The 19,975-nt window shown below is 51.3% G+C and overlaps 1 long non-coding RNA gene across 1 annotated transcript in view; it reads right to left on the bottom strand.

Annotated features, from left to right (window-relative positions):
* Nucleotides 1-3,431: 3,431 nt before the first annotated feature.
* LOC129147122 (uncharacterized) overlaps nucleotides 3,432-19,975 on the bottom strand; it is a 35,526-nt gene continuing 18,982 nt past the window's right edge. Inside the window, exon 5 of the long non-coding RNA XR_008554452.1 lies at nucleotides 3,432-3,512. This is a non-coding gene — a long non-coding RNA (uncharacterized LOC129147122). The remainder of the gene's footprint in view (nucleotides 3,513-19,975) is intronic.

The raw sequence follows: 19,975 nt of genomic DNA, 5'->3' as shown, positions 1-19,975 counted from the left end.
CTGTCCGTTCTTTCCGGGACTGTCCGTTCTGTCCGTCCTGCCCGGGACTGTCCGTCCTGTCCGGGACTATCCCTCCTGCCCGGGACTGTCCGTCCTCTCCGTTCTTTCCGGGACTGTCCGTCCTGTCCGTTCTTTCCGGGACTGTCTGTCCTGCCCGGGACTGTCCGTCCTGTCCGTTCTTTCCGGGACTGTCTGTCCTGCCCGGGACTGTCCGTCCTGTCCGTTCTTTCTGGGACTGTCCGTCCTGTCCGTTCTTTCCGGGACTGTCCGTCCTGTCTGTTCTTTCTGGGACTGTCCGTCCTGTCCGTTCTGCCCGGGACTGTCCGTCCTGTCCGTTCTGCCCGGGACTGTCCGTCCTGTCCGTTCTTTCCGGGACTGTCCGTCCTGTCCGTTCTTTCCGGGACTGTCCGTTCTGTCCGTCCTGCCCGGGACTGTCAGTCCTGCCCGGGACTGTCCGTTCTGTCCGTCCTGTCCAGGACTGTCCGTCCTGTCCGTTCTTTCCGGGACTGTCCGTCCTGCCCGGGACTGTCCGTCCTGTCCGGGACTGTCCGTTCTGTCCGTCCTGCCCGGGACTGTCCGTTCTGTCCGTTCTGCCCGGGACTGTCCGTTCTGCCCGGGACTGTCCGTCCTGTCCGGGACTGTCTGTCCTGCCCGGGACTGTCTGTCCTGTCCGTTCTTTCCGGGACTGTCCGTCCTGCCCGGGACTGTCCGTCCTGTCCGTTCTTTCCGGGACTGTCCGTTCTGTCCGTCCTGCCCGGGACTGTCCGTTCTGCCCGGGACTGTCCGTCCTGTCCGGGACTGTCCGTCCTGTCCGTCCTGTCCGGGACTGTCCGTCCTGTCCGTTCTTTCCGGGACTGTCCGTTCTGTCAGTCCTGCCCGGGACTGTCCGTCTTGCCCGGGACTGTCCGTTCTGTCCGTTCTTTCCGGGACTGTCCATTCTGTCAGTCCTGCCCGGGACTGTCCGTCCTGCCCGGGACTGTCCGTTCTGCCCGGGACTGTCCGTCCTGTCCGTTCTTTCCGGGACTGTCCGTCCTGTCCGTCTTGCCCGGGACTGTCCGTCCAGCCCGGGACTGTCCGTCCTGTCCGTTCTTTCCGGGACTGTCCGTTCTGTCCGTCCTGTCCAGGACTGTCCGTCCTGTCCGGGACTGTCCGTCCTGTCCGTTCTTTCCGGGACTGTCCATCCTTCCCGGGACTGTCCGTTCTGTCCATCCTGTCCGGGACTGTCCGTTCTGTCCGTCCTGCCCGGGACTGTCCGTTCTGTCCGTCCTGCCCGGGACTGTCCGTTCTGTCCGTCCTGTCCAGGACTGTCCGTCCTGTCCGGGACTGTCCGTCCTGTCCGTTCTTTCCGGGACTGTCCATCCTTCCCGGGACTGTCCGTTCTGTCCATCCTGTCCGGGACTGTCCGTTCTGTCCGTCCTGCCCGGGACTGTCCGTTCTGTCCGTCCTGCCCGGGACTGTCCGTTCTGTCCGTTCTGCCCGGGACTGTCTGTTCTGTCCGTTCTGCCCGGGACTGTCCGTCCTGTCCGTTCTGCCCGGGACTGTTCTTCCTGTCTGTTCTTTCTGGGACTGTCCGTCCTGTCCGTCCTGCCCGGGACTGTCCGTCCTGTCCGTTCTTTCCGGGACTGTCCGTCCTGTCCGTTCTTTCCGGGACTGTCCGTTCTGTCAGTCCTGCCCGGGACTGTCCGTTCTGTCAGTCCTGCCCGGGACTGTCCGTTCTCTCCGGGACTGTCCGTCCTGTCTGTCCTGTCCATCCTGTCCATCCTGCCTGGGACTGTCCGTCCTGTCTGTCCTGTCTGTCCCGTCCGGGACTGTTGGTGGTGGGCGTGGGCGGAGCGTTCTCACAGGTCAGCGCGCACACCAGCCTTCCTGGGAGTGGGGGCGGCTGCAGGCTCCGAGCCTGGGGCAGAGGCCGCACCCAGGGCCCCGGAGCGCTGTGCTCTGCAGCTCCGCGGTGTGTGGGTGGGTGGGTGGGTGGCCCCACTTCTCGGAAAGGCAGGGGGTGGTCAGAGCTGAAGGTCCAGGAAGCTTTTGCCGGCAGGTGCGAGGCTGGGCGAGGACGGCCCTCGCGGGCCTGGGGGAAGTGGGGCGGATGGAGAGGGCCCCTGGTGACCAGCGTCTCCAGGTTCCTGAGGGGGCGGCGTGTCTCCCCTGGGACTGTGTCCTCCTGCAGGCCTGGGGTCGGCTTCTGTGGGTGGGCGCAGGAATCTGCACTGGAGAGAGCCGTGGGGGCCTCCTGTGCACCCCGAAGGCCTGTTTCCCAGCTTAGCTGCCATGGGAAGCACCCAGAGCTTGCTAGGCACAGGCGAGGGCCCCCCAGTAGCCCGCCACTGAGCAGGCCGGCACGTCTAGCGCGGCCCCGGCTGCCATGCTGGCGGCCCAGCTGAGCGAAGCCCCGCTGCCCACCCCACGCGTGGAGCCCGTGGGAGCAGCTCCCGGCGCAGGCTCCGCAGGGGGCCAGATCCACATGCCTCGCCCGCAAAGGACCGGGAGATGCATGAGTGAGCAGTGGCTCCGGGAGTCCGAGGGCCGGGCCGCGGGCCGCCACTGCCTGCGGCTTCCACCACCCCAGGCCCGGCCAGCATGGAGCCACTGCGCGGGGCGCCACAGCGGGCCCCCTCCTCTGGGAGCCGCATTGAGAGTGCTGGGCACCTGGGCGGGCCTGCCCAGCAGAGAGGGGTCTGGGAAGGGCAGGGGCCGGGGCCGGGCCAGATCCACGCCAGCCACCGCGCTCAGTGACCACGGGTGAGGCAGCCACACAGGAACAGCGGCGCAGGCCCCCTCCTCCCTGGCTGGCGGGCCCACTGCACAGGCCCAGCGGAGCAGGGAGGGCAGCAATCCCTGCGGCCTGGGACCTGCCTCCCGGGACAGAGAGGGGAGCGCCCCTGCCAGGGCGGGCAGTGAGCCCCCTGCCTCTGGGTGTGTGCAGCTTCGCAGGGACCAGGAGGGAGGTCTGCTGGAACTGTGCCTCATCCGAGTTAGTTTTATTAAAAGGCAGATTCTCTGGGAGTGCCTCTTCCTGCGAAGTCGGAGTAAGACCCTGGAGCCTGCGTTTTGATCAGATGTCCGGGTGAGTTCATGTGTTCCGATCAGAGAGCCTCTGTGTGAAGCCCCCGCTGCCTGAGCAGGGCCGCTTGGAGGAAGCTGAGGGCAGAAGGAGCATTCTTCAGAGATCTCTGCTGGGCACAGGCTGGCTCAGAAAGACCTTGTCCCAACAGTTCCACGGAGCTGCCTCCCCCAGGAGCCTGGGTTCACTCACCTGACTTGGACTTGCTGTGGGCTTAAGGCCTATCTACTAGGATGAGCTGGACTGCTGGGCAGAGAACAACTCTCTTCTCTCCGGGGAACTCTACACCTGCTCCCTGGAGACTAAGCTGCCCATCCCAACAGTGACGGATGTCTCACGGCCCAGCTTTGGCCAATGGCGCTGGCCTGCCCTGCCTGCCCATGACAGATGTTCTCGTACAATCTGCTCAGTCTGTGGTACCAAGGATTGCAACGCAGGAAGGTGGGAGCTAGGAAGGAAAGGACAGAGGGAGAGACAGGGAGAGAGAGAAACTATTTTAAGTTCACTCTGACCTTGGCATTCACAAATTAACTCTGAAAAATCCAAAGGTCTGTGACCCACAGCCATTTGCCATTTTGATGAGGCACCCATTTGGACAGAGTGTCTGGGGTCACGGAGGGCGAGTGGGTCATGTAGTGTGGGCAGAGATGGCACCGGCAGCCTTGCTCAGGGGAACTCCTGACATGGTGGGAGTTGTGTTTCCTGGAGAGATGTACATGTTGTTAAAAAGAGAATTTCAGGGAATAAAGACATAACTGTCAACCTGCGACTCGCGACGAACCCAGGAATCTGTGTCATCGTTCCAGGGCTCGGATCCAAGGCTCCAGGAGGCCTCGGACTCGGCCTCCCAAATACCTGCAGTCTCTCGTGGCAGGTGGTGGAGGAGAACTGATGACAAGAGCTCACACTTACTGAGTGCTGATTGTCTGCCGGCCAAGTGCCAAGGGCTCAGCACACTTCACTTAACCCAGTGCCCTGCGGGCATGCGTATGGCCCGTTTCCTGGCCCAGGGAAGCTGTCAGCTGTTAAGCAGACTCCCAGGACAGGGCAGAGCTGGGATTTGAATGGACAAAGACTCTCTTCTTGACCAAACTCCTTAGGTCTGTCCCGCCCAATCTTAGCTCATTTAGAGAGAACCCCATCCTATACCTGACTCCCTTAAGATCTCAGCAAGTCCCGCCTTTGATGTGTAAGGGCTTGGCCTTATTTTAGCGAGGACCCCCTGCCCTAGACATCTTCCCCTTCGTCTTTTCCATCCCCCAACACTCGCCCTGCTTCTTGGCTGTAAATCCCACCTGTTCTCGATGGTTCCCTGTGGAGCCATGCTCTCTCCCCATGGCAACAGTCTCCATCCCGGCTTTCCTGCTGTTCCAATGCGGGCCAGACTCATTTCTCTTTAAGAGAATCAGGCAGTTGGACCCTGGAATCTACACTCCTATCTTCACACTATCCCACCAGACCAGTGCCATCCAATAGAACTGTAATGCGAGCCACATGTATCATTAAAATTTTGGTAGCCACATTAAACAATGAAAATGAAACATTTTCGTTAACAATATTTAAAAAAATACTTTTATTATTGAATATGTCATTTCAACATGTAGTTGGCACTAAAAAATTATTCACAAGCTACTTTACATTCTCTTTTCTCTCAAGTCATAGACCCAGTGTGCGTGGCACTATGAGCACATCTCAGTTTGGACTCAGTCCTCACTGCTGGCCAGTGGCACTGCCGTGGCACCACCCGAGGGGGAAGAGTTGCTCGTGGGAGTGCCCAGGTGGAGGGCGCACGGCGAGGGAAGCGGGAGGCGAACGCGGAGACAAGGAGCCTGGCTGAGCAGAGGTTCTGCGGGAGGCTCCGGGGCAGGACCCAGGAACCGCTGTGGGGTTGGCTGCTTAGGAGTTTGGTCGAGAGCTGGGCGTGTGCCTGGGATGGAGGTAACACCGACCCTGAGTAGGAAGTGAAGACTGCAGGGTGTGAGCGGCTGGAGGAACTGGCTCCGGGCTGGGACCGGAGAGGCCTGTGTGGTTGGGAAGGGCAGGCCGGCGAGCAGCGAGGAGTGTCTCTCGTTGTGATGTGCAGGGACAGCACCGGGACCCTGTTCAGAGGCAGATTCTGACTCCATTGGTCTGAGGTGACACCTGGACCCTGCATTTCTAAAGAGCACCAGAGTGGCTGCCACTCTGCACGGACCACACTGGAGCAGCACGGCCTAGAACACACAGACCCGTGCTCTGGGTGACGGACAAGTGAGAAGGTAGGGGTCGAGGTTGAAACTTATCTAAGCTGTGGAATGCTCTTGGCTTGAGTTCCTTCTAAGTTGTGGCAATAATAATTGCAGCTTGCTCACTGAGCACCTACTGTGTGCCAGGCACTGTGCTATGTGCTTTATACCAGAGTCAGCCAATTATGGCTGCCAGGAAAAATCTGCCCCTTCCTGGGGGCGGAAATGAGGTCTTACCGGGACCCAGCCACACCCACAGGTTCACATATCGCCCCGCGCCTTCCTGTCAAAGCAGAGCCGAGTAGTTCACTGCAGAGACCAGGTGGCACAGCCTGTGTACCCGGGCCTGTATGGAGACATTTTGCTGACCCTTTGTTCGCACAGCGTGGTATTTAATTCTCATCAGATTGCCCTGGGAAGTCGGTAATATATGTCCCCTTTCACAGATGAGTAAACAAAGGCTTAGAGGAATCAAGGTACTTGCCCAAAGTCTCCGCAGCTCGTAAGAGAGACAGAGCTGGTCCTCAGACCCAGGCTCTCCACTGCACAGGCCTCAAGGAAATAGGAGTGAGCAGCAGAGGTCACGGTGGGAGGTCATTGTTTCTGCAAAGGGCACAGCACACATATTCCTTGAGCTCCTACTATGTGCCAGCACGGGCTCGGTGCTTCTGTTGCAGCTCTTGATCCCTCCCTGTCCCCTTTGCCCACCTCTGCACATGCCTGCTCCCGCCTAAACTCCCACGTGCCTCCGTCCAGGCCCACCCTGTCCCGTGGGACGGCGGCGGTTAGACACCCCTCTCCCCCTTCCAGAGGCACAGCTTCAGGCTGTCCAAGGTGCCCGGGCACTAACTTGTCCCCACACCACTTCCCCAGGCCCTACTTGCATTCAGGGTCACCTCCCAAACCAACGGCCTGTCCCCAGTCCTGTAGGCTCTGCTCTCAGGCAGCCCAGACAGACACAGGACACAGTGGACGCGCCTGGGGTGGAGGGTGGGTGCCCATGGCCTGAGCTGCGGTGTGCTCACCGCTGACACTCACCAGCCATGGCGATGGTGGCCCAGGGCCTGCTGGGAGAGATGGGGAGTCCATGGCTCAGCCAGCTGGGGTGTTTGCCGGAATGTTGTCCACATGTTAGAAGGGATTCTGCCTAGGAAGCCGGCGGGATAGAGGCCCACCGCCCTCGCTGGCCTGGCCTGTCAGCCCCTCCCCTGGGTGGGCGAGCCCCTCTCAATGACTGCAGCCTCAGGCGCCCGGACTGAGCAGGGCCTGTCCACGGGCTGCAGCCGGTCCCAGCCCGGAGCTGTTCCTCCAGCCGCTCACACCCTGCGGTCTTCACTTCCTCCTCAGGGTCGGTGTTACCTCCATCCCAGGCACACGCCCAGCTCCCCACCGAACTCCCGAGCAGCCAACCCCGCAGCGGTTCCTGGGTCCTGCCCCGGAGCCGCCCACCCGCGGAACCTCTGCTCAGCCAGGCTCCTTGTCCCCGCGTTCGCCTCCGCTTCCCTCCCCGTGCGCCCTCCGCCTGGGCACTCCTGCGAGCAACTCTTCCCCCTCGGGTGGTGCCACGGCAGGTGCCACTGAGTCCAAACTGAGATGTGCTCATGGTGCCACGCACACTGGGTCTATGACTTGAGAGAATGAAATGTTTGCTGAAAATTTCTGGTAAACTTTTAGCCAAACTCATCAAGAAAAAAGAGCTCAAATAAATAGAATAAGAAATGAAAGAGAAGTTACAACCAACACTACAAAAATAACACTATTTATTTAAAAACACTATGAACGATTGATTATATGCCAACAAACTCAACAATCCAGAAGACATTGATAAATTTCTAGAAGCATATGACCTTCCAAGACTGACCCAGGAAAAAATAGAAAATCTAAACAGACTGATTACTCACAATAAAATTGAAACAATAATAAAAATATTTAGAACAAATAAAAAAAACAATGACTACACAGATGAATTCTACCAAACATTTAAAGAAGAATTAATACTGATCCTTATTAAACTATTTCAAAACCTCAAAGAGAAAGAAATGCTTCTAAAATAATGTCACAAACCCAGACAAAGACATTACAAAAGGAAAATTACAGGCCAATATCTTTGATGAGCACAGATGCAAAAATTATCAACAAAATATTAACAAACTAGATTCAACTATACATTAAGAGGATTATACAGGATGACCAAGAGGGATTTATCGCAGAGATGCAAGGATGGTTCAATACCCATAAATCAGTGAATGTGATACATCATAATACCAAAATGAAGGCTAAAAATCATAAGATAAAAGAACCAAGATGGTTGTGTAGGTAAACACCTGTACTTGTCACCTCCCACAACCACATCAAAATTACAACTAAAACACAGAACAACCATCATTTAGATCCACCTGAAAGCTGGCTGAATGGAAGTCCTACAACTAGAGAAGTAAAGAAGAAAGCACACCGAGACTGGTGGGAGGGGCGGAATGGGCTGGGCTGGCACCCCCATGTGCAGCTTTTTTCATCGGAAGGGAGATCGTCTCTGAGGAGGCTGCCTGAGGAACAAGGGGTCCCAGCCCCACACCAAATGCCCAGCCCAGGGTTCCAGAGCTAGGAAAAGAGGTCCCCATAACTATGGGCTGTAAAAACCAGCAGATAGTGTGGTTGAGAGACACGGAGAATGCTGGAGACCCAGCTGTTCCTTTTAAAGGACTGGCGCCTGAACATACTTGGACTCGATACCTCTGAGCTACAGCGGCTCTGGGGCACCCAGGCACATATGGGGAGGAACCGGATGGTCTGGCATTGGGGCAGGACCTCAGGGGTGACTTTGTCTTTTCATACACCAATAATGAACAGTCAGAAGAATTAAGAAAATAATCTCATTTACAATTACATAAAAAAGTATAAAATACCTAGGAACAAATTTAATTGAAGAGATGAAAGGCCTGTACTCTGAAAATTGTAAGACATTGAAAAAGAAATTAAAGAAGCTCTCAATAAATGAAAGGATATATTGTGCTCATAGATTGGAAGGATTAATCTTGTTAAAATGTTCTTACTACATAAAGCAATATACAGATTCAATGCAATCCCTATTAAAATACCAATGGCATTCTTCTTAGAATTAGAACAAGTAATCCTAAAATTTACATGGAATCACAAAAGACCCCAAATAGTCAAAGAAATCTTAGGAAAGAGCAAAGCAGAAGACATCATGATACCTGATATCAAATACTACAGAGCTACAATAATCAACACAGTATGCTACTGGAATAAAAACAGATATATAGACCCATGGAATAGAATAGAGAGCTCAGAAATAAATTCTCTCTTATATGGTCAATTGATCTATGACAAAGATTAAAGAATATAAAATGGGATAAAGACAGTTACTTTACTAAATGGTGCTGGGAAAACTGAATAGACACTTGCAAAAATGAAATCAAACCATTTCTTAAACCATATCTATACTAATAAAAGGGTATGCTAATTAGACCAGACATCTTCCGGACATCCTTCTGGACAAAGCCACAGCGGCAGGGGCCAAGGCAGAGGCAGTTAGGGGCGATCAGGCAGGCAGGCAGGTGAGCAGTTAGGAGCCAGCAGGCCCGGATTGGAGAGGGTGCAAGCTGGGCTGAGGGGACCCCCCTCTCCCCGTGCATGAATTTTGTGCACTGAGCCTCTAGTAAAATATAAAATCTTTCCATTTGCAACAACATAGATGGACCTAGAAGGTACTATACTAAAGGAATTAAGTCAGACCATATGATTACACTCATAAGCAGAATGTAAAAAAATAAAACCAGAGGAAATGAGTAAGCAAAATAAAACAGAAACAGACCCTTAGGTATAGAGAACAAGCTGATGGTTGTAAGGGGAGGGGTGGAGGATGAGTGAATTAAAAGAAAAACTTTAGAGTGATGTGTGCTGACAGAGTCCTGACTCCCAGCCTTTGGAAAGGGCCGGGCTTTCCTCTGCCCCCACCCCCTTGGTCAGACAGATGTGCCCCCTCCCTCAAGGGCTTCCTGCAGCTGCGGGGACCTCTTCTCAGCTGACTGCCAACCGCACTCCTGAGAGTGTGCGCATCAAAGCCTTCCTCGAAGGGTCTGGAAGTGTTACCATGTCCTCCACAACGACCTTGAGTGAGGCTGCAGTGTGCACCAGCTGTCAAAGGGCACCTGCGGTACAGGGAGCTGAAATATTTGCTCAAGATAAGCCAGTAGCTAAGACTTTTAGCATCAAGTTTTAAATTCATAAATGTTCTATTTTAGAAAGGAAATTTAGTGCATATACCATATTACACTATATCTCTGTATTAGTTTATATTGCCACTGTAACAAATAACCACAAACTGAATGGCCTAAAACAATACAGATGTATTATTTTATAGTTCTGGAGGTCAGAAAACCTAAAACTAAAGTATTAGCAGGGCTGCATTCCTCTGGAGGCTCTAGAGCAGGGGTGGGGACATCCGGCCCTCGGCTGTTTAAGGCCCGAAAAATCCTTTGGCCTGGCCCTGCCCAGGCAACCGCAGGTGGGACTCGAAATTCAATAAATCTAGGAGCTTTCTCACAGGGACCTGCAGTTACAGTCAGTGCGTATTAAGCGAATGATGTTTTAAGTATCCAAATGGCCCTTGGCAGACCTAAGGCTCCCACCTGCTCTGGAGGGAGACCTGTGTCCTCGCCTTAAGCTCCAGAAGCCCCCTGCATGCCTGGGGCTCCTGCTCCTCACAGCCAGCAGCAAAGCACTGTCAAGCCCCTCTCCTCTGACCTCTGCTCCCATCCTGGCCCACTTGGGTCTGCGGCTCTCCTGGAAGGACCCATGTGATGGCCCCGGGCCTTGTGGGTAATGCAGGCCCTCCCCATCCCCTGTGGGGCTCACTGTGATCAGATCTGCACAGCCACATTGCCATGGAGGTAACATGCCCTCGGTGTCAGGGAGGGTGTAGACACCTTTGGAGCCATTATTCTCCCACTGTGATGTGAGATGTTCAGCAAGCACCATGATCAGAACCATCCATAACTCTGCAGCAAAGTATGTGACTAGCTAAGTGAGTCATATCCATCAAGGTGAGCAGACCTGGCCCTGAGGCCCAGTCCCACTGCCTGCAGGAGCCGGTGCTGTGGGAACCGAGCCACGCCCACTTGTCCTTGCTGCTTTCCCCACCGGGCCAAGCTGAGTGGCTGTGACCTGCAAGGCCTAAAGCACTTACCATCTGGCCCTTTACTAGCCGCTGGTATAAGCCTTATCTCTAAATCACTCAGGTCAGTTTTGCCACCAAATGAATTTTCAGAAAACCTACGGAAAATATTTTGGTGTTGAGGTTGTTGAATTTTAGAGGTACACACAGGGTCTACCAGTTAGTGACAGAGCAAGGGACCCAGCCCGGGGGCGTGGCGTGCTGACACTAACACAGGCAGGCCACAAACCCGTTTCTCTGTGTCTAAGACAAGAGTGTGACCGGTGTCTTCACTTACCCATTTTAGGGTCTCAGACACTCGGGCTCGAGCAGAGTGCAGCCCTGCGTCCTTTGTCTGCTGGCTGAGAGCCAGGGCTGAGCTAGGCAGCTGTCACTGCAGAGCGCCTGGAGGCCTTCAGCCGGGGCGCGCTCTGATCCACACTCACCAACATTCCCTCCGCCCTGAGGCCTCCCCAGCTCCTCCGCAGGGCGCAGGGCGGTGTTCCCAGCCTGGTCCCTGCAGGCACTGGAGACTCAATGGCTGACCCCATCTCCTTACAGAGGCCAGGCGGTTCGCTAAGGGCACGAGGAAACCAGGGGCAGAGCCGAGACGGGAGCTGGTTTTCTTGCACTTCACTCTCGGGTGCTTGATGGTGGCCAGGCCAGAGGTGACCACAGGCACCGCCTCCGCCTGCTCCGCCTTTGCCTTCGCCTGCTGGGCTTGCTCTCCGGCTGCACCCGTCCCCTCCCCCTCTGCGTGACTGTTCCCCGCAGGTCACCCACAATCACTCGTCCAAAAGATCATCATGTTCAGATGTTCAGCAGGGACCCCGGCTGTTCCATCCCTCTGACTTCCTGTGATACTCTGGAGAGATTTCCTGGAGAACCTCCAAGTTTGGGGCTGGGAACTCATCACAGGAGTTTCAGGCCACAGCAGCTCTGATCTGAAACCATACCGCTCACTCCCCGGTAAGTCGGGGTGGGATTGTGGTGATTAGTCTGTGGCGGGCTCTGGGGCCCCCTGGTCAGAAGTAAGAACTTTGGGCCCTGGGATGACGGTTCACTGACATAATTCTCCCTGAGGTCATTCCCGAAAGAATTCCAGGATAAAAGCATCTACCTTAATGAGGAAGGTTTTGAAATCTCTTCCAGCTGTTGGCCTTGGTGAGGAAGATGAAGTTTCCCTCCTCTGATTTGAGCTTAGCCAAATTCACCCATAAAGTATTCACCGTAGGGACAAAGTCATTTTTAATTAGAATTACTACCACAGTTCCGGGGTCAGCCAGGAAAGCCCTTGGGCTCCCCCAAACCTTCCTTCTGAGAGACACCGTGGAGCAGGTGTGTCCAGGAGCTGTCTGCGTGTCTGCCATGCGTTGCAATGGAGGTACTATTTTTATTGCTACTCCGTTCTCTCAGCAGGCATCTGGCCATTGATGGAGACTGAAAGTTGTACCTACAAGAGGGTTGGTGTAGGGAGGAACTTCAAATGTCCCCACATTTCTATCAACTAACACTCGCAGCTCTTCCAAGCGACCATTCAATTTGAGTAAGTCATGAGGCCCTACACCACGCCTCACCTTCCCCACACTGTCCCCCAGCACCTCGGAGGAGAAAGTGTGCGGAGCCTCTGTTTGGAATCCAGATCATCTATTGAAGGATTACTTGCTACTCCACCATTCAAGAAAATAGTGTTTTCTTAGATGCATACACAGATGTCTTTTCACAGGCCGAGACTGAGGGAGTCCCAACACCCCGTAACCCTCAGATACTTCCTCCAGGCTGCCCGTGCGGATGGGCATCAGTCTACTTCCCTGTGTCAGCAGTTTCTGTGAGGCTCTGGTGAATGTTACTGAATGTATTTACTCTCCAAGTGCTTGCATGCATCCCGGGTGTACCGGGTCCTGGGAAAACAGTCTATTTCCTCTGTTGTAAGAATTACTAAAACATAAAGCTGACCTTGGATTGCTTCTACCACACCAAGCACTGTTGGAAGTACTTCATATGTATTAATTCATTTAATCATCACAGGTATCCTATAAGGCAGGCACTACAGTGTTACTATTTGCATTTTACAAAAAGGAAAGTCACAGGGCTAGTGAGCATCAGTACTAAGCAGAACTCTTAGTGGGTTGGGTCCAAAATCCATGCTTATAACTATCGTAGTATACGAAGGTCAAAAAAGGACACAGTCAACCCCATATCCATGCTTTTGCTTTCTGTGGCTTCAGTTACTCCCAGTCAACAGCATTCCAAAAATATTAAGTGGAACATTTCAGAAATAAATAATCCATAAGTTTTCAATTGTGTGCCATTCTGAGTGGCATTCTGCCCCAACAGCGAGGACATGAGTTACTCTTCTGTCCAGTGTGTCTATGCTGTACACATAGCACAGGAAGGTATTTTGAGAAAGAGAGACGCCACATTCACATAACTTTCATTGCACTATATTGTTATGGTGGGTCCCTATTATTTTCAGTGGTTGCTAATCTCTTACATTGCCCAGTTTACAAGATAGACCTTGTCATAGGCATGCAGGTCTGTACACGAGGAAACACAGTATCCTAGCTTCAGTACCACCGCGGGTCCAGGCATCCACCCGGAGTCTTGGAGCTTGTCCCCTGCAGACAAGGAGGGACCACTGTACGTTGTGCCCTCAGAGCGGTTACAGTAGGGCTGGAGCCTCAGAGCGGATAGGGACCAGGCAGGAAATGAAAAAAAGATAAAACAGGCCACATGGGCATCGTGGGGAAACGGGGAGCCCGACCTCTGGTGAGGACGCCTGAGTCACAGGTCCAGCCCCTTGTAGGTGCTACAGTAAACAAGCCAACATGAACAAGAAAAGCAGCCTTCAATGACAAGCTGATCAGGTGGGCTTAATCGATATCGTCATAGCATTTCACCACCAACAGCAGAATATACATTCTTCTCAAGAGTATAGAGAACATTTTTTAGGATAGAGCACATGTTAGGACACAAAATAAGTCTCAATAAATTTAAGAAGATTTAAATTATGACAAGCATTTTCTCTAACTACAATGGTATGAAACTAGAAATTAATCACAAGAAAAAACTGAAAAACACACAAAGACATGGAGGCTAAATAACATGTTACTAAACAATGAATGGATTAACAATGAGTCAAGATATAAATCAAAAGATACCTTGAAACAAATGAAAATGAGAACACAAAACCCCCCAAACTAGGGGACAGAGCAAAAGCATTTCTAAGAGAAAAACTCATAGCATTACAAGCCTATCTCAAGAAGCAACAAAAATCTCAAAAATATAATCTAACTTTACACTTAAAGGAACTTGGAAACAAAACAAAACAAAAAAACAGACAAAGCCCCAAATGAGTAGAAGAAAGAAAACAATAAAGATCAAAGCAGAAATAAAATAGAGACCAAAAAAACAAAAACAAAAACGATAAATGAAACTAAGAGCTGGTTCTTGGAAAACATAAAAGAAGATTGACAAACTTTAACCAGACTCATCAAAAGGGGGGGGGGGGGGGGGGATGGAGAGAGAGAGAGAGAGAGAGAGAGAGAGAGAGAGAATCCAAAAAATAAAATCAGAAATGAAAGAGGAGAACTCACAACTGACACCACAGAAATACAAAGGATTCTAAGGAAATATTATGAACAACGAGATGCCAACAAATTGGACAACGTAGAAGAAATGGGTAAGTTCCTAGAAACACACAATCTTCCAAAACTGAATTGGGAAGTATCAGAGAATGTGAACAGACAGATTATAACTAGTGAAACTGAAGCAGTAATCAAAACTCCCAACAAACAAAAGTCCTGGTCCCAGATGGCTTCCTTAGTGAATTTTACCAAACATTCAAAGAACTAACACCTACCCTTCTCAAACTATTCCAAAAATTTCAGAAGGAGGGAAAACTCCCAAGCTTATTTTATGAGGCCAGCATTATCCTAATTCAAAAACTAGATAAAGACCATACAAAGAAAGAAAATTATAGGACAACTAGAGGCCCGGTGCACGAAATTCATGCACGGGGGTCCCTCAGCCCAACCTGCACCCTCTACAATCCAGGAGCTCTCAGGGGATGTCCTACTGATGGCTCAGGCCCACTCCTGTGGTTCTCTGCTCTTTGCAGCCATGGAGATGAAGCCCCCATGCCCTGCTGTCGCTCTCTGCCTGCCTCCCCATGCGCCATGCAAAGGAAGCCCCAATGCCTTGCAGTGTGCTCTGTCTGCCAGGCCTGGGGGCTTCGCCCACACCTACACACTAAGGAAGTCCCCATGCTCTGTTGTCCAGGCTCTGTCTGCCAGGCCTAGGGGTGCTCCCGCCGCAGCTGCGCCAAGGAAGCTGCCAAGCCCTGTTGTCCGGGCTCTGTCTGCCATGTCTGGGGGTGGATCCAGCCTTGCTGCTTGGTCCCCACGAACCCCGGCGGGGCTGACAGGCCCAGACACTGCAGCAGAGGTGGAGCAGGGACACGGGATCCGCCCCCTCCGGAGGTGGAGTCAGCCTTCCTGCTTCAGCAGACAGGGCGCCACCATCTTGTGGCTATGGGGGCCGCCATTTTTTGTCACGGAGTGATGGTTAATTTGCATATTATTCTATTATTAGATAGGATATCCCTAATGAACATAGATGCTAAAATTCTCAACAAAATATTAGCAAACTGGATCCAGCAATACAGTAAAAAGATCATACACAATGATCAAATGGGTTTTATTTCAGGAATGCAAGGTTGGTACAATATCCACAAATCAATAAAGGCGGTACATCACATAAACAAAACAAAGGGTTAAAACCACATGATCATATCAATGGATTCTGAAAAAGCACTGGATAATATCCAGCACCCATTTATGATAAAAAAAACAAACACCACAGAAACTCTCAGCAAAGTGGGAATAGAGGGAACATACCTTAATATAATAAAAGCCATGTATGACAAACCCACAGCCAACATCATATTCAATGGGCAAAAATTAAAAGTGTTTCCCTTAAGATTGGGAACAAGACAGGGATGCCCACTTTCACCACTCTTATTCAACATAGTACTGAAAGTCCTAGCCACAGCAATCAGACAAGAAAAAGAAAAAAAAAGGCATCCAAATTGTAAAAGGAAGAAGTAAAACTGTCATTATTTGATACTTTATATAGGGAACTCTAAAGATTCCACCAAAAAACTACTAGAACTGATAAATAAGTTCAGTAAAGTATCAGGATACAAAATAAAAATACAGAAATCAGTGCATTTTTATATACCAACTAGAGGCCTGGTGCACGAAATTCATGCACGGAGGGGGGGTTCCTCAGCCCAGACTGCACCCTCTCCAATCTGGAACCCCTCAGGGCATGTCCGACTGCCTGTTTAGGCCCAATTCCACAGGGATCGGGCTTAAACTGGCAGTCAGACATCCCTCTTGCAATCTGAGAGAACTGGCTCTCAGCCACTCGCCTGCCTGCCTGCCTGATTGCCCCTAACCCTTCTGCCTGCCAGCCTGATTGCCCCTACCTTGCCCCTCTGCTGGCCTCATCACCCCTAACCTCTCTGCCTACCTGCCTGGTCGCCCCTAACTGCCTCTGCCTTCCTGATCACCCCTAACTGCCCTCCCCTGTCGGCCTGGTCGCCCCCAACTGTCCTCCCCTGCCGACCTGATCTTACCTCCAACTGCCTTCCTCTGCCAGCCTGATTGCCCCTAACTGCCTCTGTCTCGGCCCCAACCACCAGGGCTTTGTCCAGAAGGAAGTCAGACATCTGGAAGATGGCCGGTCGACCTGGTCTAATTAGCATATTACCCTTTTATTGGTATAGATAGATTACATAGGATAGGATTGCTTAAATGGTGGTGGAGGGGAGCCTTTTTAGGAGGAAGAGATGCTCTTGGCAGAAAAAAACCCATAATCCCTATATCTGGGCTGATAGCCAGCCATATGCACTGTACTGCCAAACCGGTCATTAAAAAATTGAATCACTTTCTTATACCTTATACCAAACAGCTGTTGCCCTTAAAACCCCTCCTCAGCCCCCACCTTAGGTTCTGTCTTCGCAGTTCACCCAGAGTAGGTTCTGATTGGTCGGTTTCTACAGTCAGCATCTCTGGGCCTATCTCCAGGCCTGATCATAGAGGCAGGGCTGATCAGCAGCTTCCCCAGGCTGCTGGAGAGCAAGCTGAACTGCTGACCTCTGGGGGAGAAAGAGAGAGAGGCCTGGAGAGAGAAGCAAGGTCTAATTACCCTGCTTCTCTCTCCAGACCTCGCCAGCAGCCGCTGCCGATGCTGATCAGCCCCACCTCTCTCTCTCTCTCTCTCTCTGAGAGATAAGCAGTTCTTCCTGCTAGCCCGCTGTGCATGCAGCCTGGCATTTGGTCCAGGCTGTTGGTGAGTGGGCTGAACTTCTGACCTCTGAGGGAGAGAGAGGCATGGCTGCTGGTGAGGCCCGGAGAGAGAAGCAGGGTCTGATCACCCTGATTCTCTCTCCGGGCCTCACCAGCAGCTGCCACTGCTGCTGATCTGTCTCTCTCTCTCTCTCTCTCTCTCTCTCTCTCTCTCTCTCTCTCTCTCTTTCTCTCTCGGAGAGGTCAGCAGTTCAGCCTGCTTGCCTGCTGTGCACACAGCCTGGCGTTTGGTCAAGCTTTCAGTCGTTTTGGGTGTATCAACCCTGGCTTTTTATATATAGAGAATAGAGGCCCAATGCATGAAATTCATGTAAGGGCTCAGCCCTCACAGCCCCTCGCAGCCTCAGCCAGCCCTCACAGCCCCTTTCAGCCCCGACTTCATCTGGAAGGTTGTCCAGACGGTCATCCGGAAGGATGTCCGAATGGTCATTCTGCTGTTCAGTCTAATTAGCATATTAGCTCTTTATTATATAGGATAATGGGAAATAAGAAAACAATCCCATTTACAATTGCATCGGAAAAAATAAAACACCTTAGGAATAAATTTACCCAAGAATTTAAAAGGCCTGTACTCAGAAAATTATGTGACACTGAAGAAGATACAAATAAGTGGAAGCATCTTTCTGTTCATGTGTGATCAGTGGAAGTGGGTATCCTCTTCCCCTGGTGGTGCTGGGGATAGAGTCCTTACGATATCTTGAGAAGAAGAATTTTCTGAGACTCCCATGGGAGGATGAGTGATTTTTATTCACATGGCATTGCAACTCTGGGTTTCTAAAGTCCCATTTCCCTAATCCAGATCTGGAAGGTGTGCAGCTGGGGATTCAGTAGAGCTGGAAGCAAAGCCAGCATCCGAAGTTTCCTTTGCATGGTGGAGCCGGGTCCAGTGCAGCATCAGGGTGGCTGCAGTCCACCAGTGCATTGTGTGCGGTCCACATGTGGGCAGATGCAGGGGAGACAAAGAGGGCCAAGAGCCAAGAGAGCAAACTCCTTTGTTTGGGGGTTTATGGACCTCAAACCTCCCCGCGCTTGCAATGGCCATGCCTCCTCTTGCCAATGACCTGGTCCCAGGTGTGACTGACAGGTGTACCTTTCCTATGTCACCCAGACTACACTGGACAAGCATCTATTCTCCACCCAGTGATCTGCAGGGACTAGGCTGGCGGCTCCCCGGGGAGTGTTAAGCTGCAGCTTCCTGGCAAAGCTGCACAGACAGCATGCTGCAATATTTGGCCTCCCTTTGCCCCTTTCCTGTTATTCATAAGCACTAGTAGGTTCATTACGATGGTATCACATGGACAGAAAAAGACAAACATCATTAAAATGGCCATACTATGCAAAGCAATGTATAGATTCAATGCAATTCCTATGAAGGCACAAATGTGTATTTCACAGAACTAAGACAAATAGTCCAAAAATATATATGGAACCACAAAAACAAAATAAACCTGAACAGTCACAGATGGGTCGGGGGAATAGGAAAGAGTAACGGGAGCCAATACATGGTGATGGAAGAAGATATGACATTGGTGGTGGGCACACAATACAATATACAGATGACGTATCATAGAAATGTACACTTGAAACCTACATAATCTTTTTAACCAATGCCACTCCAATAAATTTAATACAAAAAATAGGTCAGTGGAACAGAATATAGAGCCCAGAAATAAACCCACACCTTTATGGTCAAATTGTATTTGACAAAGGAGGCAAGAACATACAGTGGGGTAAAGATAGTCTGTTCAATAAGTGGTGTTGGGAGAATTGGACAGACACATGCAAAAAAAAAAAAACACAACAGAAGCTAGACCATCTTCTTGCACCACACACAAGAATAAACTCAAAATGAATTAAAGACTTAAATGTTAGACTCAAAACCATAAAAATCTTAGAAGGAAACATGGGCAGTGAAATCTAAGACATTTCATGTAGCAATATGTTTTCTGATATATATCTGCCAGCAAGGGAAACAAAGGAAAAAATAAACAATGGAGCTTGTCAAACTAAATGTTTTTGCAAAGCAAAGAAAGCCATCAACAATATGAAAAGACAACCCTCTAAGTAGAAGAACTTATTTGCCAAGGATGCATCTGAAAAGGGGTTAATATCCCAAATTTATAAAAAGAACTTATAAAATTTAATACCAAAAAAACAATCCAACTTATAATGGGCAAAGGACCTGAACAGACACTTCTCCAAAGAGGACATACAGATGGCCAAGAGACATAAGAAAAGATGCTCAGCATCACTAATCATCAGAGAGATGCACATTAAACCCACCATGAGATACCACCTCACATCTGCCAGAGTGACTGCCATCAATAAACCCATAAACAACAACTGTTGGCGAGGATGTGGAGAAAAGGAAACCCTTATGCACTGTTGGTGGGAATGCAGACTGGTGCAACTCTGTGGAAGGTAGTATGGAGTTACCTCAAAAAAATTAAAAATGGAACTGCCTTATGACCCAGCAATCCAATTTCTGGGAATATATCTGAAGAAACCTGAAATATGAACTCAAAGGAATATATGCACCCTATGTTCATTGCAGCATTATTTATAACTAGAAGCCCGGTGCATGAAATTCGTGCACAGCGGGGGGTTGTCCCTCAGCCCAGCCTGTACCCTCTCCAATCTGGGACTCCTGGAGGGGTGTCCGACTGCCCGTTTAGGCCCGATCCTGGTGGGATCGGGCCTAAACGGGCAGTCGGACATCCCTCTCACAATCCAGGACTGTTGGCTCCCAACTGCTTGACTGCCTGCCTTCCTGATTGCCCCTAACTGCTTCTGCCTGCCAGCTTGATCACCCCCTAACCACTCTGCTGCCAGCCTGGTTGATGCTTAACTGCTCCCCTGCCAACCTGTTTGCCCCCAACTTCCCTCCTCTGCCAGCCTGGTCACCCCTAACTGCCCTCTCCTGCAGGCTTGATCACCTCCAACTGCCCTCCCTTGCAGGCCTGGTCCCTCCCAACTGCCCTCCCCGGCTGGCCATCTTGTAGTGGCCATCTTGTGTCCACATGGGGGCAGGATCTTTGACCACATGGGGGCAGCTATATTGTGTGTTGCAGTGATGATCAATCTGTATATTACTCTTTTATTAGATAGGATAGAGGCCTGGTGCACGGGTGGGGGCCAG

The sequence above is a fragment of the Eptesicus fuscus genome, chromosome 18 (genome assembly GCF_027574615.1).
Source record: "Eptesicus fuscus isolate TK198812 chromosome 18, DD_ASM_mEF_20220401, whole genome shotgun sequence".
Taxonomy (NCBI): domain Eukaryota; kingdom Metazoa; phylum Chordata; class Mammalia; order Chiroptera; family Vespertilionidae; genus Eptesicus; species Eptesicus fuscus.
The sequence above is the reverse complement of the archived record's forward strand: the minus strand, read 5'-3'. Positions and strand labels throughout refer to the sequence as shown.